This window comes from Branchiostoma floridae, chromosome 16, assembly GCF_000003815.2.
Source record: "Branchiostoma floridae strain S238N-H82 chromosome 16, Bfl_VNyyK, whole genome shotgun sequence".
Taxonomy (NCBI): domain Eukaryota; kingdom Metazoa; phylum Chordata; class Leptocardii; order Amphioxiformes; family Branchiostomatidae; genus Branchiostoma; species Branchiostoma floridae.
Window position 1 is genome coordinate 16,419,794 of NC_049994.1, and position 27,990 is coordinate 16,447,783.

The 27,990-nt window shown below is 41.1% G+C and overlaps 1 protein-coding gene across 14 annotated transcripts in view; it reads right to left on the reverse strand.

Annotated features, from left to right (window-relative positions):
* Positions 1-27,990, reverse strand: part of LOC118403815 (cAMP-regulated phosphoprotein 21-like) — a 175,538-nt gene that overhangs the window by 135,862 nt on the left and 11,686 nt on the right. For all 14 annotated transcript variants that reach the window (XR_004829699.1, XM_035802643.1, XM_035802653.1 and 11 more), the window contains exon 2: positions 27,181-27,253. The gene's annotated coding sequence lies outside the window, so the exon portion shown is untranslated. The remainder of the gene's footprint in view (positions 1-27,180; positions 27,254-27,990) is intronic.

Here is a 27,990-nt window from a genome sequence, read left to right on the forward strand (position 1 = left end):
CTTATCTTCTCTAAGACGTCTTGCTGTGACCCAGTGTGTGTGGGCTTATGAAACAGGTACATACTTTACCACCCACCCACACTGATGTCTTCTCTTTGATGCCTCCCACACAAAGACAATACAAGGAATCTGATGCCACCTGAGTTTTTCCCTTTCACGTTGTCACTCACTTTCTTTTACCTTTTTGCTGCTTTTTTTAAAAATGGATCGGGGACAATACTTTAAACTATCAGCACAAATACAGTTTCATAGTAAATCATTTAATTCAAAAATGCTACAATCTAACACTGAACTTTAAAAAAAATAGGATCAAGTCACAGACAAGATACTCACACCCTGGGAGTAAGTAAGTCAGAGTCAGAGTCATAAAAAACAAATGCAAAAAAAACTGCTGTAAGGTACAAAGTGTCTTTTTTCTGGCGATTTTCTACATATAAAAATGGGCAGTGATGACAACCTCTACATTAGTATATGTACACAGTAGTACACAGGACATGTGCTTAGAATGCATGTACATAGATACGCCAAAAACAGCACTGCACTGACAACCAGACAAAGGGAAAAGAAAACGGGGAAGACCAAAATCAACTTGCTACAGAGGGACCTTGGGTACTAAAGCCTGACGGAAGCAAAAAACCCTTGCCCAAAACCAGCCTGAATGGAGACTGTTTGCTGCCCAATGTGTCACTAGACAGAGGAGCATATAATTCTAATCAAAGTCTAAGGCCCAATCTATACACAGTTTTTACCGATACACATGTATCTGTGAATGTGTCGGGAGGGATCTGGAACATAGGGGGCCGGACACCCATGGCGCTTGCAGTCATAAACATATGGCGCAATTTTCCACATGGCGTTATATGCTAATGAGCCTTCCCGAAGTCGGGAAGCATCTACACACGCGCAGAAGCTGTCGGGGACCCCTGCTAAGCTATCGGTAAGGTATCGTAGTATTCGTACGAATGGTCCGCGGACCTTTCGGGAGAAATTTTTCCGATATCGTAATGGCGATATAGTAGTTCCATCTAGACGATGAAAAAAAGCTGTCGGCGAGAGGTTGTAGGCTCGCCGATATCGGGAAAAACTGTGTGTAGATCGTGCCTAAGCCTTAGCTGATTTAACCATTGGCACAAGATAGAAAGAATCAAGACTCCTGTCTATAGTGGCCACCTGTCCACCACGTGCATTCTATCATCCTCGAGAAGTCTTCTTGGGAAGTTTTGACTGTACCCAAAAACATACAAGTCATTTGGTATGGCCTAACAGCACGGACTAATTAACACTAATTAGTAAAAGTAAGTTAATGGAACTAGTCGGCCACCATCAGGACTGATGTATGAAACCCTTCCGCACGCTGCCACACAAATTGCAGCTGTAATACACAGCTAGAAATAATGGAGGGGGTAATCATCTTATTAGCGCATCGTTTAGTGGGGAGGGGGGCTGCAATGGGACCTTATTAGCGCAGCACACAGAGTATTATATCGTTAGCAAAAGTCCCGTTGAGTTGTTCCGGTTATTAGGCTTGTAATCAAGGGCTAATGCAACTAGTGTGCTTATATTACTGTAAATCATGAAATATTTCCAGTACAAATAACAGGAGCTAAGGAACTCATTTGCATTAACTTCATCTTAACTTTTCTTACCTTTGTTTCCTATTAGTCTACCAAAAAATTGTCTTCTTCTCCTTTGCAAATTAATTCATAGGATATAAAACCTACTCTAAAACCAGACCTCTTCAATGTCATTGACAAAAGATAACGTATGACAATTTCCCCAATCATATCCATCCAATTCCTTGAATAACTGCTATTTCGCGTATAGTATTTGCAGTAGTTTTATGTTTGCAGTTTTAGCAGTGAACTAATGTCACTCAACATAGTCCACAATGATTGTGTTCCTAGACTTGTGTTGATGCCAGACTTAAAACACAGAGGATTCCTACAACCTACTTTCTCCTTCAACCAAGAAATTAAGTGTATATACATAAATCAGTTCACAGTATTCAAGTCTACAGATGGCTGAGCTAAGTGTAGGGGGAAGCTTGGAAGTATAGCATTAGGTTAGTCTGATTACCATACATTTGTACAGCTAAATGGATGCTTCCTGTTGTAATAAGTTGTAACATGCAAGAAACTTTCACCTAACTAAATTCACTGTACAGAAGTTTTACAATTTACAAGCACTCTACATACTTCCTCATTTCTCCTTCAAATGTTTGGCCATAATGTCCAGAAGAAGAAGAAAAGAAACATATGATTATGAGGCAAGAAACAGAGGTACACACTGTATAAAGGTGGGGTCACACATGCGTATATATTCAAGTCCGTTTGAGGTGCGTATGACGCTCTTAGTCTCTACCAGGCTCCACAGGTCGCGGGAAAAATAGTACAAATTGGACAAATATAGATACATAACATGCAAGATGAGTTAGCTGACCGAGAAGTATGGTTAGCGACCCAGCTTACTCGTCTGACATGTTACCTGTTTACGTTTGTCCAATTTCTATTATTTTTACAACGACCTGTGGAGCCTGGTGGAGGCAAATACTCCCATGCACGCCTCATACGGGCTTAAATATATACGCAGGTGTGACCCCAGCTTAAGATATGTTTTTCATTACCTATGGGGAGAAAAATGTATATAACTCCATATTGCCAATCACTTATCCAATGTGCAGCACCATTCAAAGCTGACAGGGGGCTCTGTTGCTCAATAGTGACTAACTGGTAGCAGTCAACAACATGGCATGGGGAGCCAGCATAGAAGAGGGTCTGCATTGGGGGTTCCCACAACGATTTACGCTGAATTCAGAAGGACCCCCTACGTATTATGCTAAATCAAGAAAGCCATTTACGCTAAATTTGGTCGCCTCCCTACGAATTACGTAGATAAGATGGTTTTCCCTACGAATTACGGGAAATAAAATACGCTGCCTACGCCTTACGTAAAAGAGCATGCAGACCAGCATAGAACTACATTGTACTAGCCACTAGCCTTGCTCCTGCAACTGAGTTGCTACAGTCCAACAAAACTCTGTAAGAAACAACATTAAGTTTGCATCAATTTTAATGCCTTATTTGAACGTTTACACAAATATAAATGGACACAGTCCCTAAAGATCGCTCTTAATAATAGTATTGCTTCCTGTATACCTCCAACTCAGTTGCTAATCCCAGAAATGACTGTCAGAAACAAAAAGAGTTTCTTTCAACTCTAATGCTTTGTACAAACACAAAATGGACACTGTCCCCTAAATACTACTCTTCTTGAAATATCCACTAGACTTACTTCTTCTATACCTCCAACTGAGTTGCTTCAGTCCCAGAAATGACTGTCCGGAAACAAAAAGAGTTTCTTTCATTTCTAATGCTTTGTACAAACACAAAATGGACACAGTCCCCTAAATACTGCTCTACATGAGTCTTGCTTCTTGTACGTTGTATACCTCCAAATGAGTTGCTACGTTCCCCCCCAAAAACCCAGTCCACTCCCTTCCCACAGGATATCCCTTATCGCCTTGTCCGCCGACAGAGCCACGCACATTTACATGAGTCTTGCTTCTTGTAAAGTGTATACATTTTTTTTTGTACCTCCAACTGAGTTGCTACGTTCCCCAAAACAACACAGTCCACTCCCTCCCCACAGGGATATCCCTTATCACTAAAGAAAACACTGTCAGAAACAAAAAAAAGGACTGGCTCTTTCAATTTCAATGCTTTATACAAACATAAAACAGACATGGTCTAATAGATACTGCTCTTTATGAACTATCCACCAGTCTTACTTCTTGTATACTTCCAACTGAGTTGCTATAGTCCCAGAAAACACTTAGTACTGTCTATACAAACACAAAATGGACACAGTCCCTTCAAGACTGCTCTGCACGAGTCTTGTTTCTTGTACGTTGTATACCTCCAAATGAGTTTCTATGTTCCCCAAAAAACACAGTCCACTGTAGATCTCTCCCTACAGTACAGGGAATTCCTTATCACTAAAAAAGAAAACACTGTCAGAAAAAAATACAGGTTCTTTCAATTTCAATGCTTTATACAAACATAAAACAGGCATGGTCTAATAGATACTGCTCTTTATGAACTATCCACCAGTCTTACTTCTTGTATACTTCCAACTGAGTTGCTATAGTCCCAGAAAACACTTAGTACTGTCTATACAAACACAAAATGGACACAGTCCCTTCAAGACTGCTCTGCACGAGTCTTGTTTCTTGTACGTTGTATACCTCCAAATGAGTTTCTATGTTCCCCAAAAAACACAGTCCACTGTAGATCTCTCCCTACAGTACAGGGAATTCCTTATCACTAAAAAAGAAAACACTGTCAGAAACAAATACAGGTTCTTTCAATTTCAATGCTTTATACAAACATAAAACAGGCATGGTCTGATAGATACTGCTCTTTATGAACTATCCACCAGTCTTACTTCTAGTACATCTCCAACTGAGTTGCTACGTTCCCAGAAAAACACAGAAACAAAACAATTTCATTCAATTCTAATGTTTTGTACAAATGCAAAATGGACACAGTCCCTTATAAGATACTGCTCTTTGTAAAATATCCAGCTTTTGTATACTTCCAACTGAGTTGCTACAGTCCAAGAAAACACTGTTCGAAAGTGTTTGAAAGTCTATTCAAACACAAAATGGACACAGTCCCTTAAAGACTGCTCTACATGAGTTTCGCTTCTTCTATTCTCCAACTGAGTTGCTAAGTTCCAAAAAAAACCAGTCCACTCCCTCCCCGCAGGGACAACCCTTATCACCAGCACACAGGTGCGTCCGTCCACAGAGCCACGCACACTTACAGCAGAGCACAGGCTCTGGGGATCACTGCACATCAGGGAGGGATGAGTATGCAGGGAAAGAGATGGACTGTTTGCATGCACTCAAGGTCCACGGGATTTACTTGGAGCTGGGGGCTGAAACGGGCACCTCAAAATCATTTCTATGTTTCAAAGATTAGAATTGATATCTGATTGAGTTATATCAGAGAGGGGTGAGTACCCAGCAAGAGAGATGGACTGTTTGCATGCACTCAAGGTCCACGGGATTTACTTGGGGCTGGGGGCTGAAACGGGCACCTCAAAATCATGCCTACATTACATTGTATAGATACACAACATACTGAAATAGCCATTTTCTGTACATCACAAACTAATTTTAAGTGGAAGGCATGAAAAAGACTTTGAAACAGTTATAGCTTATTCTGTCACTAAAGGTTCGCAGGATTTGCTCTGAGCTTGAGGCTGAAACGGGCACCTCAAAATCATTTCTGTGTTTTACAATGGCAGTGGAAGGCATGAAAGTCTTTATCAAGTTGTGTATCTTATTGAGTTATATCAGAGAGGGATGAGAAGGCAGGGAGAGAGATGGACTGTTTGCATGCACTCAAGGTTTGCGGGATTTACCTGGAGCTGGGGGCTGAAACTGGCACCTTAAAATCATTTCTGTGTAACAGAGTTAATGTTTAAAAATTACTATGTATATTACACAAACTGGCAAAAATGCTTTTACTTCTCATAGACAGACTGAAATAAAAGTTATTGTTCAAAGGTCTGGGGGATTTGCTTGAGCTTGGGGCTGAAAAGGGCACCTCAAAATCATTTCTGTGTTTTATAGATTAGAATGGCAGTAAAAGGCATGAAAGTCTTTATTAAGTTGTGTTATCTGATTGACTTATATCAGAGAGGGGTGAGTACCCAGCAAGAGAGATGGACTGTTTGCATGCACTCAATGTTTGCGGGATTTGCTTGGAGCTGGGGGCTGAAACTGGCACCTCAAATTCATTTCTATGTTTACATTACATTGTATAGATACACAACATAGTGAAATAGCCATTTTCTGTACATCACGAACTAATTTTAAGTGGAAGGCATGAAAAAGACTTTGAAACAGTTATAGCTTATTCTGTCACTAAAGGTTCGCAGGATTTGCTGTGAGCTTGAGGCTGAAACGGGCACCTCAAAATCATTTCTGTGTTTTACAATGGCAGTGGAAGGCATGAAAGTCTTTATTAAGTTGTGTTATCTGATTGACTTATATCAGAGAGGGGTGAGTACCCAGCAAGAGAGATGGACTGTTTGCATGCACTCAAGGTTTGTGGGATTTTCACAGAGCTTGGGGCTGGAACTGGCAATTCAAAATCATTTCTGTGTTTACATTAAAACGCACATAGTATTACACAAACTGACAAAAAAGCTTTCATTTCTATATGTAGATTTCATAAACAGACTGAAAAAAAGTTTTGGGATTTGCTCTGAGCTTGAGGCTTAAATGGGCACCAAAAAATCATTTCTGTGTTTCATAGATTAGAATGGCAGTAAAAGGCATGATGAAACAGTCTTTGTGAATGTCATTTCCAAAATCATATCCAGTTGCTTGAGTACTTTATTGCTATTTGGTGCATTTCTGTTGATTACAAAATCTTTGTCTAAATCTTTTTCATTCTAAACTTACCAACGCCAGTAACAGGGAAACTTCTTTCCCCTAGCCCAAGAAACGACGAGGAAATGCGTACACCTGTAAAGTGTCAGGTGTAATCATTCACTGTCTCATAGTCCCTCGCTACAGTTAAAATCATTGTCTTTCACTCTTTGTTCAAATCTTTTTCATTCTAAGCTTGCCAACACCAGTAACACGGGATTCCTACAGTCAGAATCTTTCTCCAGATAAAAGTTCACTATTTTTCATTTTAAGATTGCAGTAACAGGGAAACTTCTTTCCACTGGCCCACCTTACTACGAGGAAATGTGTACACCTGTAAAGTATCAGGTGTCATCAGTCACTGTCTCATAGTCCCTCGGTATTGCTACAGTTGAAATCTTTGTCCAGATGAAAGCAAAATCAGAGGTAAACCTAAAAAATGACTTGCAAAGCTCTCAATAGCCTTATTTTCTAAGGACGTCAAGGAAAACTTTTTCAGATATCATTTTAGGCTTGCCAATACCAGTAACAGGGAAACTTCTTTCCTCTAGCCCAAGAAACGACGAGGAAATGTGTACACCTGTAAAGTATCAGGTCTAATCAGTCACTCTGGCGCGGAGACAGGTGCGGTCCCCGGGGACTCCAACAGCCGGAATCCGTCTTCAGATTAAAGGAGCGTCGCTGAGTGCCATGATTGATGGAGGTTCTCTGAGAGATTTCTCCCGCCAAATCATAAAGTATCGGGATTCATCTTTCTGTGAATGTCCTCTCATATCATACGCCAGGGCTCGAAATACCGTATTTTCTTGGATAAAGCACGCACCCCAACTGAAATACGATTTATCCCGCCACATCACAAAGTACCGGGATTCATCTTTCTGTGAATGTCCTCTCATATTATATGCCAGGGCTCGAAATACTGTATTTTCTCGAATAAAGCATGCACCCCAACTGAAATACACACCCCTGACTTGGGGTAAGTCTCAGACAGATCCATGGGACTGAAGGTGAAATGGGAAAACTCAAAGTACAATTCATCTTCCTCTCAATGTCCTCTCATATTATATGCCAGGGCTCGAAATACCATATTTTCTCGGATAAAGCAGGCACCCCAACTAAAATATGCACCCCTGACTTACTTGGGGTAAGTCTCAGACAGATCCATATGACTGAAGGTGAAATGGGAAAACTCAAAGTACAATTCATCTTCCTCTCAATGTCCTCTCATATTAAATGACAGGGCTTGAAATACCATATTTTCTTGAATAAAGCATGCACCCCAACTAAAATACGCACCCCTGACTTGGGGTAAGTCTCAGACAGATCCATGTGATTGAAGGTGAAATGGGAAAACTCAAAGTACAATTCATCTTCCTCTCAATGTCCTCTCATATTATATGCCAGGGCTCGAAATACCGTATTTTCTCGAATAAAGCACGCACCCCAACTAAAATACGCACCCCTGACTTGGGGTAAGTCTCAGACAGATCCATGGGACTGAAGGTGAAATGGGAAAACTCAAAGTACAATTCATCTTCCTCTCAATGTCCTCTCATATTAAATGACAGGGCTCGAAATACCGTATTTTCTTGAATAAAGCATGCACCCCCATTAAATACTGATTTCTGGCAAGTTTCAGACAGATCTGTGGGACTGAAAGGTGAAATAGAAAAACTCAAAAGTATGCGCCCCTTCTCCACCAATTTTGAGAAACTCGACCTTGAAATGGATAAATTCAAATTTACTAGTTTTTGACAGATTATTTTGCATAAATCTCACTGTCATTGTCTCTACAAATTTGTCAATTGCCTGTTACAACTGCATGCTGAGATTGATGAAGGTTCTGCGAGAGATTTCTCCCGCCGCATCATAAAACACCAGGATTAATCTTCCTCTGAATGTCCTCTCAACTCAATATTATTACATATCAGGGCTCGAAATAGCCTTTTTTACTGGAAGTTCTGACCCATAGAGGAAGGGCCTGTATGAAGTTCTGGAGCGGAAGAGTGTAGTGATGACACCAGATGAAGAAGAACTGGATATTGTAGATTTTTAGGGGAAACCATGGTGTGGTGACTAATGGAATAATGTTCCTGCAAAGGTTCTTCCTAATAGTAATATGTTTTGTAGATTTGCTAAGATCAAGCTATCAATGATAGTGATGACACCAGATGAAGAAGAACTGGATATTGTAGATTTTTAGGCGAAACCATGGTGTGGTGACTAATGGAATAATGTTCCTGCAAAGGTTCTTCCTAATAGTAACATGTTTTGTAGATTTGCTAAGATCAAGCTTAAGAAATGTGTTGGGACTGCTTTCCAAGTATCTTTCATTTTACACATTCTGACTTCATGGCTATTATAGCTATTACTTGGAGTTAATTCCAGTGTTCCTGAACTTGCTCCAACAAGAAGACTCCTAAGAACGTGCCACGCATGCCTAACGCCCTGTCTCCAAGGGACTTTGGACGACAGCCATGCGTCTGTCATGGTGGTTGCCATGGCAACGGGACGGAGATGTGACTGAACGAAGTTTGGACGGAATCATCATCAAAAATTCATGAGGGGATGTCCCGGAGGCGCTGGGGGGATTGCCGGCCGCCGAGCGATGTGGCGGAATTCTGATTCCGAGGTTCCCTTAGGGACATGTCGTCTTTACACACTACGCAGGCAAACCTAATATATAACATGGGGAGGAATAATTTAAGGGCATCTCTCCAAGTCTTGCTGCAATTCAATTAAGGATTCCGGGCATGCGGATCTGTTAGACATTGTTTGCCGTTGGAACACTGCTTTTTCCCCACCTACATGCATAAGCCTTTGTATTTATTTTTTTATAACATAAAACATATTACATAGTTACCTATAACTGGAAGAAAAGATAATGGATAAGTAGCTGATTTGAAGAAAGTAACAATTTGAAAGTGGGGCAACCTGAAATGTTGATGGCGCAACCTGGCTTTTGACTCAGGTTGCCACTTGGACAACCTGGCTGAAAAAAGTATTTCGGGCCCTGATGTATATATATATATACATATATATATATATATATATATGCTGACATTATGTACTTCTATTCTTGTTTTATATCTATGAGTAGAAAGCTTCACATATTAACCACTATATGTCTTTTGCCTGATACTCTGAAAATATGAATGAATACTGGTATTACTAAATAAATTGGGGGGGGGGGGGACAAACTCAGCCACGTTTGGGATAGCATTCACGCAGCAAAAGCACCACCTACATATAGCGGAGAGAAGTGAAACTTCAGTTAGAAGCAATGAGGAAGAAGTCTGAAAGACATGTTGTGGGGCCGCGTAGCACAGTGGTAGTGTATTCGGCCCGTGACCGAGAGGTCGCCGGTTTGAATCCGCCTGCCGTGTTGCCGGTCTTGTGCCCTTGGGAAAGGCACTTTACACGACTTTCCTCACTTTCCTCAAGTGAAAAATGAGTCGTCCCTCGGACAGGACGTTAAATTGAGGTCCCGTGTATGGGGAGAGCCATACCCCAGGCACGTTAAAGAACCCCCACACGTGCGATGGTGCGGTGTGCGTTGGTGCAAATCCTTCTGTCGGAAGTTGGTGATTCCCTATAAATCACCAGGATGGAGGCCTGGCGACCTTTGTCTCATATCAGCCACATGGTGATCTACATCATTCACCCGGACGGGTGTGTCACCCCGAAAGGGGCAGTATAACCCGTCGTTGTGCGAACATGTGCGAACATGTATATAGGGCTCCCTTGGAAATCAGTTACTACGTTAACTGAAGGGACTACCCTAAAGATCAATAAATAAATAAATAAAAAATCAAAACATGAGCAGAAGGAAACGGCCTGGTTGTGTAAAAGATATCTCCAATATTATGAGTTCTACCAACCTGATGAAGTTACTTTCAAAAGGTACATAAATCTTTTTCACAAAATAAACTCACCATTTCTTCATAGTTGTGCAACATTTATCAGCTTGTTCTTACATGTACAAGATTGCCACAGTTCTAAATGCTCCGTGGCTATCTATGACAACCATTCCCTCCCATCATTGCCTCCCATCATCACTGCTTCATAACTTATTCAGCAAATGTCCCACGAAAGGTATACTTGGAAGATGTCCACAAATGTACCTGGCAGCCAAAACGTTCTCTTCGATAAAGGAAGTTGAAGAACACGCATTATCTCTACAGCACGGTAATTTGCTCAACCAACCAGAAGCCACCCTTTTGTGCGCGACGTCCCGCCTGATTCGCCGCAGCCTGCTCCTCGGAGTCTCAAAAGATAAGGCAAGATCAAGTTATTTCCTTGGTTTTAAGCTGGTCGACCCAAACAGATATCGGGACACTTGAAAAAGGCCGCGGTCTCCTTGCATTTTTCATCAATGATGTCTTAAGTTGTGAACATTGTAGAATAATAATTTTTATATCACTTCACTCAGTACATCAAGAGCTACACATTGATATCTCACTTCAAGGTAGAACACCAAGTTTTTTTTTTTTTGAATTTCCAAATTGCTTGTGTCTTTCCAAAATTGAGGTGACCAGTGTTATCTGTAGAGCCGGTAATTTGCCCAACCAACCAGAAGGCACCCTTTTGTGTGCGATGTCCCGCCTGATTCACCGCAGCCTGCTCTGAGGAGTCTCAAAAGATAAGGCAAGACTAAGTTATTTCCTTGGTTTTAAGCTGTCATACAGGTGCAATGGCCGAGTGGGTTGAGTGTTTGCCTTGCATTGGTGAGTTTTATCCCCGGCCTCGTTGTTTTCTCTGCTTAGCACTCAGCACTAATAAAGAGGAAGAGTATATGGGAGTTAAATACACATCACTATAGCCAGCAGACGCACTAGATGCCCTTATACTGGGGAGCAGATCCTCTGACAAGCATGAAATTCTGATTAACCAGGGATGCCACTGGGTCATTTGTGGTCAGTTTTCAACTGTGACCTCTCTTACAGTAAATTTTGCCCCTCAGGATACTAGTACCTTCTCAAATTCTCAAAAACTCTGCACCATGGAAGGTGGATGCCCTGGACCACCCTACAATAGTGGTGCCTATATCACTTATTAATTACAACAATTCACCAAGAAATTTGGAACCCCTATAACAAAATCCTAGCTAAAAGCAAGGTCCTCATGATTAGTAATGTAGTTAGCTCTAGAGGGTCTCCATAGGTGCTCAGTACCTGCCCACTGGGTAGTGCTGAACGCAGCAGCAGGAGAACAGGTGGCCTTGGCACGGATTGAGGGACACGAAACGTCACCCACAGGTTTCCACAAAACTACAGGGCCATACCAAGTCATTGTTTTGTTTCCCTGACATTTGTACCTAAGGCCACACCAATTTTATTTGTTGTTTCTCAGATTTTTTCAGACAAAAAAACTGGGTTCGTCGGTAAAAAAAATCTTTTAAAAAAGTCGAGGGTAGGAGAAATTGGACAGGAAAACCTAAACTTTCAAAATTTAGGAGGTCCCTGGTTGCAAAGTCCGAAGTTTAAAGAAAAAATAATAAACATACTGTCAAATTGGCATGTACAGCTACTGGAATTTGAGGCCCATATTTAATTTGAGAAAGGAGAGGCAGTTAAATTTCATCAACATAATGTGTGGCCATCAATTTGAAAAGTTTGTTTTTTTTCAAATCGGAAGAAAATAGGGTCGGAAAATCCGAGAAACAAGAAATAAAATTAGTGTGGCCTAAATATTTGGCAAGAAGAAGATGAAGAGTAATGGGAATCGACAACCTCAAGCCAACTGTGCACACATATATGTACTCATGAGGACGACCGTTGACGTCCTTCACATATCCAACCAAACATTACTTTCCAACAAAAAAATCAATTTACCTACGTATAGCAAAACAACTAATACATTTATTATAAACTGATGTGGCCTGCTTAATGTGATGCAAAAATAGAAGTAATCAATGAATACTAAACATCTGAGGACAATAATCATGGGATCATGCATTGGGATGTAATGAAATCAAAATTTCCTCCTTAAACACTGAATGCCTCTGCACACAAAATCACAAATCTTTAATGTAAGCCAATCTCAATACATGTCACGAAACTTGTACAAGCGTCTCACGCACACACACTCAATGTGACACAAAATCAGAAGCGACAACTCGAATGAAGCATAAGAGGAAGTCTTCAAGGACAGAGAGGATATCTTCATCAAGTAACGACTAATTTCACTACAGAAATGCCTGAAGCTATGCAAAGAATCTCTCCGTAAATGGCATCGTCCTGGACAAAGACAAAGATAAGGCAGAAACCCTTAATGACGTCTTTGTCAGAGTCACTAAGGAAGCTACGCATCCAAACTTTACAAGCAGGCTCCCTAAGTTCACTGATGAAGTACTCTCTACAATTCACGTCTCAGAGGAAGAAGTCCTGGGTGTGCTGCAAGGATTACATCCTAACAAGGCTCCAGGCCCCGATGGAATAACCAACCGACTCCTTAAGGAGGGAGCACCAGCCATCAGCGCCTCCCTTTGTCAGCTTTTCAACTTGTCACTCGCTACAGGACAAATACCAAAAGACTGGAAGCAGTCAAACGTGTCGGCAATATACAAAAAGGGTGATCGGACTGATCCATCAAACTACAGACCGATCGCACTTCTGCCCACCGTAGCCAAAGTGTTGGAGAGAGTCGTTCACAACCGCCTGTACACTTACCTTACCGTCAACAATCTGTTAAACGTCAACCAGTCTGGTTTCAAAAAAGGGGATGGGACAGTCCTACAACTCCTGCGATTGGTTGACAACTGGGCCAAGTCCATTGATGACTCCAATGTCTCCTGTACGGCCGCCGTCTTTCTGGACGTCCGTAGAGCGTTCGATACTGTGTGGCACGATGGATTAACGTACAAGCTATCGCGTTACGGAGTTAGTGGACCACTCATCAGCTGGTTTAATCACTACCTCACAGGCCGCCAGCAGCGTGTGGTCATTAATGGTACTACGTCGTCTTGGAGGTACACGTACGCGGGCGTCCCACAGGGCAGTATCCTTGGCCCGCTGTTATTCTTAGTCTACATAAACGACATCAAGGACTTACCTTGTACATCGGACATCAACAGTTTTGCTGATGACACGTCTTTGTCAAACTCGGGACCGACGGCCGAGCAGGTAGCCAGCACCACAAACTCCGACTTACAGCTTGTTTCTGACTGGTTTGATGTCTGGGGTCTAGAACTGCATCCAGGGAAGTGCAAGGTTATTTGCATCAAGTCTGCACGAAGCAGAGTTGTACTTCCTCCTATCTACATCTCAGGCCAGCTCATCGAACAGGTTCCCTTCTACTCGCATCTTGGTGTCACCTTACACCAGGCTTTGGGCTGGAACGACCACGCACAGAATACTTCCAGTAAGGCCAGAAAGGTACTTGGATACCTCTGGAGGTTGCGAGGCAAGTTGTCCAAGGAAGCACTGGAACTGGCTTACCTTACCCTTGTGCGACCTAGGCTGGAATATGCCTCCATCCTCTTCACCAACATGAGTGTAGCCGCCTCCAAAGTACTAGAGCGCGTACAGTACCATGCAGGCCGCCTAGTCACAGGTGCAGCGCCAAGAACACCCTACTCGGACGTGCTTCAAGAGCTTGGATGGGACAGGCTCTCAACTAGGCGAGACTATCACCGTCTAGTCATCATGTATATTCCCGTGTATGGGGAGAGTCACACCCCATGCACGTTAAAGAACCCCCACACGTGCGATGGTGCGGTGTGAGATGGAACAAACCCTTCTGTCTGGAGTTGGTGATTCACTTCAAATCACCCGGTTGGAGGCCTGGCGAACCTCCATACCGTATCAGCCAGCGAAAGGGTATATCACCCCGTAAGGGGCGGTGTAACCCCGCCGCGTGTAGACATGTGCGAACATGTGCACATGTGTGTATGGCGGCTTTGAAAAGGTGTTCTTAACACCTGTTTCGCCATACCCTCCAAATGGAGAATCCTAATAAATAAATAAATAAATGTACAAACTGGTTACCGGCACTGTACCACCCCACCTGCAACCACTCATCCCTCAAACAAGACAAACCCAAACCCAGCTTCGTCTGCGAAACTCTTCACACCTCCATATCCCTCGCTGCAGAACTACAACATACAGCAACAGCTTTATTCCATATACCTCCAGACTGTGGAACAACCTACCAAACCACATCACCGACTCCACCACTTTCCCACAGTTCAAAGCCCGTTGCAGAAGCCACCTCCTGTCAGGATTTTAATATTAAACCCGTATGATAGTATACTGACCTTCCACCTACTCCAATCTTTTAAGTTAGCTGACAAGTCGTATAGATCTATCTGTATAGTTGCATGACACCTTTTAATCATTGATTATTTTATTGTATTATATTGTATGACTTCTTTGTATGTTCGTCCGTATTTTTGTAGGTTCTGCCGCTACCAGCCCAAAGCTGCCTAGGCAGACCCTTGTAATGACATGTCTCATCGTCAATAAAGAAAGAAAGAAAGAAAGAATCGCAAATCCTTACTGTAGCCAAAATTCAATCTTAGTGAAAAGCAATATGTCACAAAACCAAATTATATCTATCATCAATTCTACCTCTAAAGGACATTGAGGGAATCCAAATGTAAAGAAAATAAGCTTCCAAATCCTTACTGTAGCCAAAATTCAATCGTATATAAACGTCACAAATCAAACTGTACATTTTTATCCATCAACTCAACTAATTAAAATCTGCATCAACAGAAAATAGACTTCTTTTCATAAACATTAAAAAACTCCCACTGCCAAAATCCATACTTTGAATATGTCACAAACCTAATTGTACATTTTTATCCATAAACTCAACTAATTAAAATCTGCATGTATAGAAAATGAAGTTCCCCTTCCTGAACACTGAACACACGAGGAATCACAAATCTCTGTATGTGTCGTGCGAGGAAAACGGTACTGAAGTGCTGCCACCCCCCTTTAATTCCGCCTGGATGGCCTCTTCTGTGTGCCTTGTACTGTTGTAGTTTCATTACACAGAACTTATCAAAATCTGCATGTACAGAAAATAAACTTCCCCTCATAAACACTAAATGCCTACCAAATCATTGCTACAGATTTGTAAAGTCAAAATTCAATCGTATGTCATAAATCTAAGTGTACATTTTTAATCCATCAACTAAACTAACTAAAATCTGCATGTACAGAAAATAAACTTCCCCTCATAAACACTAAATGCCTACCAAATCATTCCTTTTACAAACCAATTGTAAAGCCAAAATTTCATCATATGACACAAATCTAATTGTACATTTTGTATCCATCATCTTAACTAACTAAAATCTGCATGTACAAAAAACAAAGTTCCCCTTGAATGAAGTTCAAAACCACATAATGGCCTGCACACACAAATCTCTGTATGTGTCGTGCCAGGAAAACGGTGCTGAAGTACTGCCATCTCCCTTTAATTCCGCCTGGATGGCCTCTTCCGTGCGACTTGTAGTTTCATTACACGGAACATCTCATGCATGTTTTATGGCGCTCCTACACCTCAGTTATCAGGAAGTGCAAGGACACCATTAATACTGGGAAGAGGACGACCTGGGCAAGGACAACCCAGGTCACAGCCAAGGGTACAAAGTTCAGAGGTCAGGGGTGAAGATGGAAGGAACATCTCATGCATGTTTGATGGCGCTCCTACACCTCAGCTATCGGGAAGTGCAAGGACACCATTCATACAGGGAACTGAGCGACCTGGGTAAGGACACCCCAGGTCACAGCCAAGGGTACAAAGTTCAGAGGTCAGGAGTGAAGATGGGACTGTCCCTGGATGTGGGACATAGATGGCGGAGGCTTGTCAAGTGATGCCAGGAGGAATAAGATTGCTGGCTAAAGGCTCAATGCCTGTGTATGAATCTAGACTCAGATAAACTGCATTTCTACTAAAATTGTTTACCTGTATGTATACCTAAAACTGTTGACCAATAAAGTAATAAAGTAATAGCCTTTACAGGTACCTTAACTATTAAACTATACACTGTACGTAAACTATTTACCTTTTCCCCTCATCATAACTATATACAGTGTACATGTATCTAACTGTACACAAATTATTACAACATACCTGTACCTAAAACTGCACATAAACAGCTAACCTGTACTGGTACGTAAACTGTTTACCTATGTACCTATAGTTTAACTATTCATCTTGTATCCCTCAAACATGTACAAATATATAAAAATCCATGGCAAGGATCTTGAGCTATAGATGATGCAAACACGCAAACACTACCAAAACAATATCCCCTGTTAGTTGTGAACATTCTTCCAGACGAAAATAAAATCATACCGATTTTTTGGAGAACACATATTGAAATAAAATCATACTGCAGTGACATTTTGGAGCACCCATATCGAAAAGACCTTTTCAAAATTTCATACTGTCCTTGAGGCTTTTGAAGCTTGAAAGTCGACTGAGGACATCTCAAACTAATGGCAATTCAGATAGAGGATGGCTCTTATCAAGCTGACTGTCACACACATTTATTTGGTACAATATGTACGAAGAAAATACATGTATATTATTAATGTATCTCTGTTTCATCGGGCTAGTGGGCATAGGATGCTGTAAATCACAGCCTTGCGGAATGTGCACAGACACTGAATATTATAACAATGCCAGAGTTGTATTCTAGAATTTCGAAGAGTACACTCCAATATCCTTTAGAAATTTTTAAAACATTTTTGAGAGAAATTTTAGTGAAAGGGGGCATTTTATCAACAAAGTCATCAAAAAAGAAGGGTCACATCCCATTCAAAGCATTCAGCTAGCCTAACATTCATGTACATCTCCAATCAATATCGTGGAATGTATTTCTTTTCCTGTTATGAACTGATCTTCACAGACAAGCACCAATGTCAAACAAGTACACGAACAAGAGACTGAGCATTAGGCCACACCAATTTAATTTCTTGGTTCACGGATTCGCTCGCTCCTATTTTTTGGGGAAAAAAAATAAAAAAAAATAAAAATTAACACTCAGCAAATTTTCACCATTAATGAAACTATCTTTCTGGTGTAGCAAATTGGCCTTTATATTATAAGCTCCTTAAAGTGTGGGTACAGGTGCTGTTACTGTACAATAATAGTGTTTTTTGTACTTTTTTCAAGCTGAAAACTTGTTTTCTTTATGTTTTGGATTAGTTGTTCCCAACCATTTTACAATTTTTATTTTTATTTCGCCCTCTCGCTCCATATTTTTTATGAAAAAATCTGTGAACCAAGAAATTAAATTGGTGTGGCCTTAGCAAGTGATCCTACAGACAAAATATGTCTTCACACACATATATCCTTTTCATTTCATATTCGTCAAACTAATCTAATGTTGCTATAAGAATCTTTCGAACGTGAGCACCAAGAAATAATGTGACTTCACAGACTGCTTTTTACTGATAAGACACAGGCTCTGACACATGCTGAGAACCAACTTGCTGGTGCGAACGTGCCCGTACAATCCGCAAGAGGCTACGGTCATTAGCTACTGATCCTACAGTCAAAATTTCATCAGCACATAGACCCCATTCACACTCAGAAAAACGATTCGAATAAAACATGTTATCCGAATAAAACTACCCGATCCGAATAAAACTTAGCAGTATGAACGCTCCCAAATCACTTGGATTTCATCGATTCGAATCCCTCGCGATCCACCTCGGGTAGGTAGATAGAACTCCGGGAAGTGGATAAAACTGTGCCGCGGGGAGTCTCGATTCGCACGATTCGGCAGTGTGAATGCGCAAGTGGATAGGATTCTCTTTAAGTGGATAGGATGCAACTTATCAAAGGTGAGTTTGCTCAATTAGAAGTTTTTCTGCCAGTCCGACTCTGAAAATGTTCAAAGCACAATGTTGTTCCACCAATCATGGCTTCGCTCCCGCTCCCAGATCGTTCTGTCTGCCGCTCTGGTGGCGTACATATGAGCTGTACTACAGCTATCCCAATATGCAGAACACTTTGTCGGTGAAACCTTCTCGCGATCAAAGACCATCGATTGCGTTCCCTTCTACGACTACAGAACATTCTCCAGAGGAACAACAGCATCAAAAGTTGGTGGATTCCCGCCATTTTGAGCTGCAAGAAATGACGCTACCCTTTGACCTCAACCTAATGTTTCATTCGGATAAGACTGAGGGTGCACTAATCGGGTTGCCAAAGACGAGTGTGAACGCAATTTTGGATCGGATAGAATTTTTTTTATTCGGACAAATGTTTTATCCGAATCGTTTTTCTGAGTGTGAATGGGGTCATAGCCTCACAAAATACATAAAGTTTATTCATATATGATGATGAGAACCGAATTGTTGAGTCTGGTGTGCCCGTACAATCCACAAGAGGCTACAGCCATTAGCTGCTGATCCTACAGTCAAAATTTCATCAACACATAGCTTCACAAAAACACATAAAGTTCATTCATATATGATGATGAAAACCATATCATCACATAAAGTTCATTCATATATGATGATGAGAACCAAATTGTTGAGTCTGGTGTGCCCGCACAAGCCACAAGAGGCGGGGGCCATTAGCTTAACTGATCCTACAGTCAAAATTTCATCAACACATAGCCTCACAAAAACACATAAAGTTCATTTATATATGATGATGTGAACCGAATTGTTGAGTCTGGTGTGCCCGTACAATCCACAAGAGGCTACGGTCATTAGCTTAACTGATCCTACAGTCAAAATTTCATCAACACATAGCCTCACAAAAACACATAAAGTTCATTTATATATGATGATGTGAACCGAATTGTTGAGTCTGGTGTGCCCGTACAATCCACAAGAGGCGGGAGCCATTAGCTGCTGATCCTACAGTCAGGTACAAATGCATCTCTGTCCACTTTACATCTCCCAGGGACTAACACAACTTCTGCAGCTACAGCGTACCCGCTCTGAACATGGCAGGAACGCATCCGTCTTTGGTGCCGTTACTACAGATCATGTGTACGAGATAAAACTGAATTTACGTTGCTTTATGTCCTGCTGTGAAGGTGAAATAATTAAGATTTGAAAATAGTTTCCTCAGGTTTATAATTCTAATATTTCTGCCTTCTCATCCCACAAATGAAATTGAAAAGTAATGTTGACATTTTAACAGCTTGTCTGCTGTTCTCAATGGGAAATTATGAGGTAAAATAAAGAGCTTTACATTGTCAAGTACTACTACTTGATATATACAGGCTTTAGAATAAGAATGATGGAGCAAGTGGAAAGTACAATTGAGTGAAACACCAATCCTGCAAAACCAAGTGTATATCATGTAATGTGTATATACATTTGTACATGCAGGCAGACATTCATCTTTGGTGCCATTACTACAGATCATGTGTACAAGATAAAACTGAATTTACGTCACCTTGTGTCCTGCTGTGAAGGTGAAATAAATGCTGTGCAAAACCAAGGGCACACATAATGTACAAAATTATGAGCAACTGGAAATTCTATACTGCTGCTTTACCTATCTGATCATGTACAACAATGACCAAACACACACAGTTGGACTTACCAGAAGTTTCGAAGTCCAATATTTGCATAGGAAAATATGTACATTAGCTGAATAAAAGTAGCATCAGCCATATTCAAAAAGAATGTGTCCTGGAGGTCATTCAACTCATTCTGTAATAGTGATGTCACGATGATGTCATCCCATCCCATAATATCCTTGCTCAGCATCTTTTCCAATTCTACTGGCCAGAAAATAATGATGATAATGAAAAGCAGTTCTTGCTACAAACAATATCCTTGGTCGAGGACTCCTTTTCTGTACTAAATATAATCTATAATTCTATTTTCTGTTCTCAGTGTCATCCTATCCCATTATGTCCTTGCTCAACGTATCTTTTTCTGGTATGAAAATAAGAACTTTGATGAAGAGCAGTTCTAGTTACAAACATGTACAATAATATTCTTGGTTGGCGACCCCTCTTCTGTGCCAATTATAATCTATATATTTTCTTTATATCATCAGTGTCATCCTATCCCATAACGTTCTTGAGCGTATACTTATACTCGTATGAAAATAAGAACTTTGTTGAAGAGCAGTTCTATCTACAAACATTATCCTCGTTCAAGGACTCCTTTTCGGTACGGAATATAATCTATAAACTTTCTGTTATCATTTTCATCCTATCCCATAATATCCTGGTATGAAAATAATAACTTTGATGAAGAGCAGTTCTGGTTACAAACATGTACAATGATATTCTTGGTTGGCGACCCCTCTTCTGTGCCAATTATAATCTATATATTCTCTGTTATCAATGGCAGCAGGACTAATTGGATAGACGAGCCACTTTGAAGGATGTCCAGAAGTTGGAGTAATGTCGGCTGGTTCAATGCCCGCCTACGTATACCCCGGCGTCTCCTTATAGAACCCTAAATTATTGGAGAGTGATACAAAAAGTAGGGCAAGGTTCAGCTCTTCTGTTCTATTCACTCCGTGCATTTTTGTTACCCTCTAATTCTACGTTGTGCAACAAGCATGATTTATTTAATTATAAGTATCATTTCAACAAGAATCTTTTACTATGAATAAGAGAAATACTGTAAAATAAGATCATGGGATGGGGCCACTGTCCTCTAGAACTTACCAGAACAAATTCTTTCTAGTGTGTGAATACACAGCTGCTGCAGTATCATTTTATTTTAAAGCTTGTACTGATAGTAAGAGAAACATGTACTGTGCAATGGTATTATAACATGGGTTCAATGACCTCCAGAACACATTCTTTCTGAATGTGTGTTATACTATATTTTTGTTCAGTAATTGAACTTTGATTTTTAAGACAAGATACTCTGAATCATCATGAGTAATAGAAGTGCTGTACAAAGGAATTATGGGATAGGTTCAATGACCTCCTGGATATGTGTGACACTGTTAACACCATATACATTACCAAAAGTACTTAAGGGCAAGATGCCCTATTCTGTATATGTATCTGGGTGAGTGTTCTTCAGAAGATATTGTTCATGGATATGCAATACTGTTTTTTCACATATACTGAGTGCTCGAAGTACCCACTTGCCCATTTGAAAATGCAACCACACTTTGCTTGACACAATTTAATTTTAAACCCAGGTTGCACACTGTGTAACCTTATATTTTGCAGTTGGAACACTGCTTTTCCCCCACCTACATGCATAAGCTTTTGTATTTATTTTTTGATAACATAAATACATGATACATATTACATAGTTACATATAACTGGAAGAAAAGGTAATGGATAAGTAGCTAAAGAAAGTAACAACTTCAAAGTTGGGCAACCTGAAATGTTGAATGATGGAGCAACTTGGCTTTTGACTCAGGTTGCCACTTGGACAACCTAGCTGAAAAACGTATTTCGTGCACTGCATATACCAAACGAGACAAGATCTGGCCTGTCTATATTCCTAAGCAAAAGAGATATATGCAATACCCTCGTGAGATGGGTTAAATGCCCTTCACAATACATTCATTCTGGGTAGTTGTGCCACTCTTATTCTTTTTCAGCACTCCAACTTCCAAGGCAAGATGCTCTAGATGTTTTTCACATAAATGTATACAAAGCATGAAGACAAGATGCCCTAGCCTGTCTATATTCCTAGGCAAAAGAGATATGCAATACGCTCATGAGATGGGTTGAATGCCCTTCACAATACATTCATTCTGGGTGGTTGTGCCACTCTTATTCTTTTTCAGCACTCCAACTTCCAAGGCAAGATGCTCTAGCTGTTTTTCCACATATACAAAGCATCAAAGCAAGATGCCCTAGCCTGCCTATATTCCTAGGCAAAAGAGATATGCAATGCTGTCAACAGATGAGTTGAATGCCCTTTAGAATACATTCCGTCTAGGTGGGTGTGTCACAATTTTTTTTTTTTCAGCACTGTTCCAAGGCAAGATGCACTCGCTATCCTGTATGGTCCATAGAGGCATAACAGCCAGCATAACTCTCCGTAAATGGCCTGCGCGGTAATTTGGCAGTCCGTCCCCCCGGAGGATGGAACTCCAGGATTATCTGTGAGCAAGTCTGGGAGATAAATGGACATCTGCCAGGCACCTGCCATGGATCATCCTCCAACAGTAGCTGCATGGCCACAATGGACCGAACAAGCAAGGCTGTCTCTGGGATGAATTCTTCCACCCCAGGAGAGAAATTCGCTTGTCGGGACGGAAAAATATTTCCACCCCATCCGTTGCAAAATCTGAGCTTCGTTACAAAAATGAATTCTTATCCTGATCCATCATGGAAGCGTCCTAGAGGCAGCCCAAGAGGAGGGCCCCAAAGCCCTTTTCCGTAGAGCGTAATCGGCGGTTTTAATTTTACGTACTCCGTAGCGGGACCACTCGAATTCAACGTAGAGCGTACTCGTTGCACTTTGCGTCGAGCGATATTGGCCCCTTTGATTTAGCGTATTACGTAGAAGCTAACCGAATTTTACCGTAAAACGTAATTCATATTAATTGTTCGAAAAGCGTAATCAAACTTTTATTAAACTTAACTAGTCTACCGGCAAACTTTACCGGCGAAAATGCAGGAAATTGCGTTTCAAAGGGTCCAGATTTCAAAATTTCGCCGGACCTTCCTTGCGATGCCGCCGATGATGGCTCATCCCTTCGGCTCTGGACATGGTGAAAATATGTTGCGGGACCGTCGCCTCCCAACTAGTAGAAATTTCTCTACCGAACTTAGCTTAGTTAACAAGCAAAATGTGCCTCTTAAATGCAGGAAATGGCATTTGAGAGGGTCAAGATTTCAGATTTTTCTCTGAGCAGGCCTTCGCCTTGCGACGGCTTGGGCCTCAGGCGCTCACGACTCTCCAGCGCTCGTTGCCCTCCAAAACTTTTCTCGGACAGAAATGTCATTACATTGAGCATATGCCTGCCAGCAAAATTTGCCCCTCAAATTGCAGGAAATGGTGTTTCAGAGGGTACAATTTTTTTTTAATTTTCCCGTACGTACCTTGCGACAGTTCGTGCTTTCGGCACTCGAAATCTGAAAATGATGTTTGGGGGTGTTGCTCTCAATAGCTTAAAGCTAAAACCATTTGAATTTCTAATTGAAATGCCATTCAACTTAGCTTAGTCTGTGAGCAAAATTTGCCCTTCAAAATGCAGAATATAGCGTTTCAGAGGGTCAAGATTTCACAATATTCCCGGGGGAGCATGCCCCCGGACGCCCCCAGGATTGTCGCGCCTCCGCTTTCGGTGCTACAAGTGCTGAAAATTACGTCACATAATTATAAGAAATTTGCTGTCGCCGCCTATGGCCAGCAAGACGGGCGCTTTTATATCGTCTTAGTAATATAAAGTTTGAATATTGTTGAAGAAATTATAAGTTCAAGTTGTAAGATTTGCATAATGCATTTGGAAACTTCGTAATTTAGCGTAGAGCGTAATTCAGCGTCCATAATTTAGCGTACTACGTAGCCGGCCCTCCCGAATCTAGCGTAGAGCGTTGTCGGTACCCCCCCTTGGGGGCCCTCCAAGAGGGAGATGGGAAGATCAGGTCTTTAACACACTCCAGGAGCTGGGGGTCCCCAGATCTGACTGGACTGTCTACGCCCAGTGTAGAACAACGTGGCAAGAACTGTCTGTAGCTGCCACGCATCAACAAATGATGCATGCGAACGATTGATTGATTGATACATGTTAGCTTATAACAACAGATTGAACAACAAAAAGCAACAATATTGGCTCCCAAACAATGAGAGGGACAGAAAGAAATTTAAAGCTGGAGACAGCCCTATAAAGATGGTGCAGGGCTAAGGTATTTCCATATCATTTGCAAGGCACCTGTCACAGATCATCCTCCAACAGTAGCTGGCCACAATGGACCCAACATGGTACATGGCTAAGATATGCCACCAAGCAGAATAAAGAGATTCTTTTGACACAACCATTGCTTCGTTCTGACCAATGTTTCGTCTCAATGTGACCGTCTGTCACCTTCTTCAGGGCAATTCTGACTGGTTCACATTGTACTGCGGGACAGGTGTCGCTACTCACAGTTCAGATGTAGTCACAAAACGTTAAGTATTCACATATGTACAGACATATGTAGTTGCTTCAGTAACTGCTTTTGGTATATCTTATTACCTAGATGTCTAACCTTCATGGACGCAAGGCTAAGACATTTCCTTAGCTATTTTCAAATCTAATCCATTGTGGTCAATTAAAAGCACTGGGTACATCCTCGCATGCTAGTACTCCGTACTATATATACATGTAAGTTGAACAAGAATTGTAATACGATTTGTCAAGGAAAGAAAGAAAGAAAGAATTCAACTGCAATGTATCCAAGCTAGATTTGTATAGACATTTATACACTCAGGTACATTGCAGCATCAGTCCCTGTGCACTCAAGTAAAGACGATCTACAAGTACACCATTACTGAAAGCTACTCCTCTCTAGCCCCAAAGCATCAGTGGAGTTACATAAGATATCATATTCAGAAGATAAGACATGGAAGCTCTCCCATCAGATGTTGCTCAATATAGCGTACCGATATCAGCATGTCTGGACTTGGAGGAGCCATGCCATTACCAGCGCAAATAACCCGTATCTTCTCTTCCATTCCAACAGATAAGAGTGTACCGAGATATATATGATACACATGTATGATACACATACAAGTACCTTGGACAAGGATGAAGCAAACATGTAGAAGCAGTTTCTTTAAATCTTACAAATCTTGGAGTAGACTTGCCATTACAAGAAGCGACTATTTATCTCTTCTTTACCATTCCATTCCAACAGATTAGAATATACAAACTTTCAGATATACATGATTGTAAGATAACATGTATGATACACATACAAGTACCTTGGACAAGGATGATGCAAACATGTAGAAGCAGTTTCTTTAAAGCCCCGGTCACAAAGCGCGTACGATTCCTTGCGATTCCTTCCGATGCGCAGGATAATCGCAGTGCGACGTAAGTCGGAAGAAAATCGGAAGCAATGGTTTAAGTATATAAAGCCGTGGTCACAAAGCGCGTAGTGGATCGTACGATGAGGTCATAAGAGCGTGCCTGCGTCAATCGCAGTGGATCATAGTAAATCGGGGAGCGTCGTATGGCGAAAAATAGAGCTGAAATGGATTTTGAACATGTTCAAAATTTCGCTATCGTCGTAAGATTTTATTTGCCCCCATAGCAGAGTTCATTACGGCAATTTTTGTCTACTGATGAGGTTATAGATTTATGATTTTTTAGCATGTTGTGATGGTTTCAGTTTTCCCTGATATTGTCGATATTGACGAAAAGGGGAAATATATCAGTCGCAACTGCCACAGTCGCAACCAGAGAACAGCGCGCCACGCACAGGTGATGCAGACAAATTGTTTGATCGCTTCATGCACGTGAGTTTATAATTAGATCAAATCTCAGCTCTCGTCGGTCTTGGGTCAGTTTACCATAATCGTAATAACCATGGGGACAACTCGAACATAAAGGCAGGCTCTATGAGTCGGAAATATATATGATATAATTCTTATCATTTGATTTTTGTATGATGGCATCTTTTTGTTGATAGCATATCATGATCATGACGATCTTCGAAAGAGCCTGACACGTAGAGCCGGCAAGCAGACCGAGATAACCATACCAGTACTCACGCTTGATTTGAACTTTTGCTTGTAATACTCTTGTTGTCATAGTCTTTTTAAATTTATTTTTACAGTTAAAGATATTATAGGAAGGTATTAAACAGCTATGTCCACATTTTGTTGGTTAAAGAAGCACAATAGCGGTCAGACGGCTATACAGAAGAGACACAAGTGAAAAATCGTGCGACGCTGGAAAAATTTTGAACACCATCCGATGCGTTGCGATGGCTTGCGATGCTTACGATTTTCTTGCGATGTACTGCGCTCATCGTACGATATGCGGAATAGTCCATCGCAAGGAATCGTACGCGCTTTGTGACCGGGGCTTTAATCTTACAAATCTTGGGGTAGACTTACCATTACAAGAAGCAACTATCTATGTCTTCTTCTTCATTCCCGTACATAAGAATATGTACTAAGATATATATGTACTGTATCATGTATGCATACCTTGGACAAGGATGATGCAAACATGTAGAAGCATTTTCTTTAAATCTTACAATCTTGGAGTAGACTTGCCATTTCAAGTCAGAGGCAACTATCTCTGTCTTCTTCTCCATTCCAGTAGATAAGAGTGTACCAAGATATACATGTATGATATGCATACATTGGACAAGGATGATGCAAACATAATGTAGCAGCATCTTTTGAACTTGCAATCTTGAAGTAAGGAGGACAGTCGCCATTACAAGAAGCAACTATCTAGGTCTTATTCTCCAACAGCTAAGAATGTACTAAGATAAATATGTATGATTCGCATGCCTTGGACAAAGAGGACATACAATGTACAGCAGCATCTTTTTAGATCCTACAATCTTGGAGGAGACTTGCCATTACAAGAAGCGTCTTCTTCTCCATTCTAACAGATAAGAGTGTACCAAGATATACATGTATGATATACATGTATGATATGCATACCTTGGACAAGGAGGATGCAAACATGTAGCAGCAACGTCTTACATCCTGCAATCTTGGAGGAGACTTGCCATTACAAGAACTATCTATATAGAACACATCTTCTTTTCCATTGAAATAGATAAAGAAGTAATTCTTCTGGCAAATCTAAATATTTCACGCCCTCAGCACTATTTTTGCATAATGAAGAAGTAACAGAAGAAACTTACGGTATGAAGATTGCTGTGAAGTGTTTGCTATTCAGCTCCTAGCTGGGTTTCTCTGCACTTTCAGGGTCAACACCTGGAGGAAAAGAGAAACAGGTATCAATTTGTTATTTGCTCACTCACTATCCGGTTTAGCATATCGGTTGTTCCCTGTCTTGTAAGGGTTGGACATTGCGTAGTCTGTGTAACACAAACTACACGGGGCTGTCCGGGGCTGTAACTGGACATTGCGTAGTCTGTGTAACACAAACTACACAGGGCTGTAACTGGACATTGCGTAGTCTGTGTAACACAAACTACACAGGGCTGTAACTGGACATTGCGTAGTCTGTGTAACACAAACTACACAGGGCTGTCCGGGGCTGTAACTGGCCCCTCCCCTAGAGGCCAGCAATGTTGGGTGGGTACAGGGATAAACAAGTCCACTAGCCCTATTATCTAGGGCAAGTGAAAGTGCTGTTCGGGCAAGTGCATGTCCTACCCCACTTGTCCGATCGGGCAAGTAAGATTTTTCCATTGATTTTAGTGCAATTTTGATATACTTGTTACTTTTTACAGTCATGACATCAAGCAATTGTCTACAGAGAATTCCATTGCTGGAAGTGAAAATGCATATGCTAGTAACAGTGACATTTCAATTTTGGGCAAGTGAAAAATTGGTTCGGGCAAGTACATTTTTTATGTGCTTGCCCAATAGGACAAGTGGATTTTAGAAAACTTGTTCAACCCTGCTGTATAGGAGCTTGCTTAAATCAGGCTAGACATTGTGAGATGAGAGGCAAAATTACTGTCAAACAGGTTACAGTTAAAGAT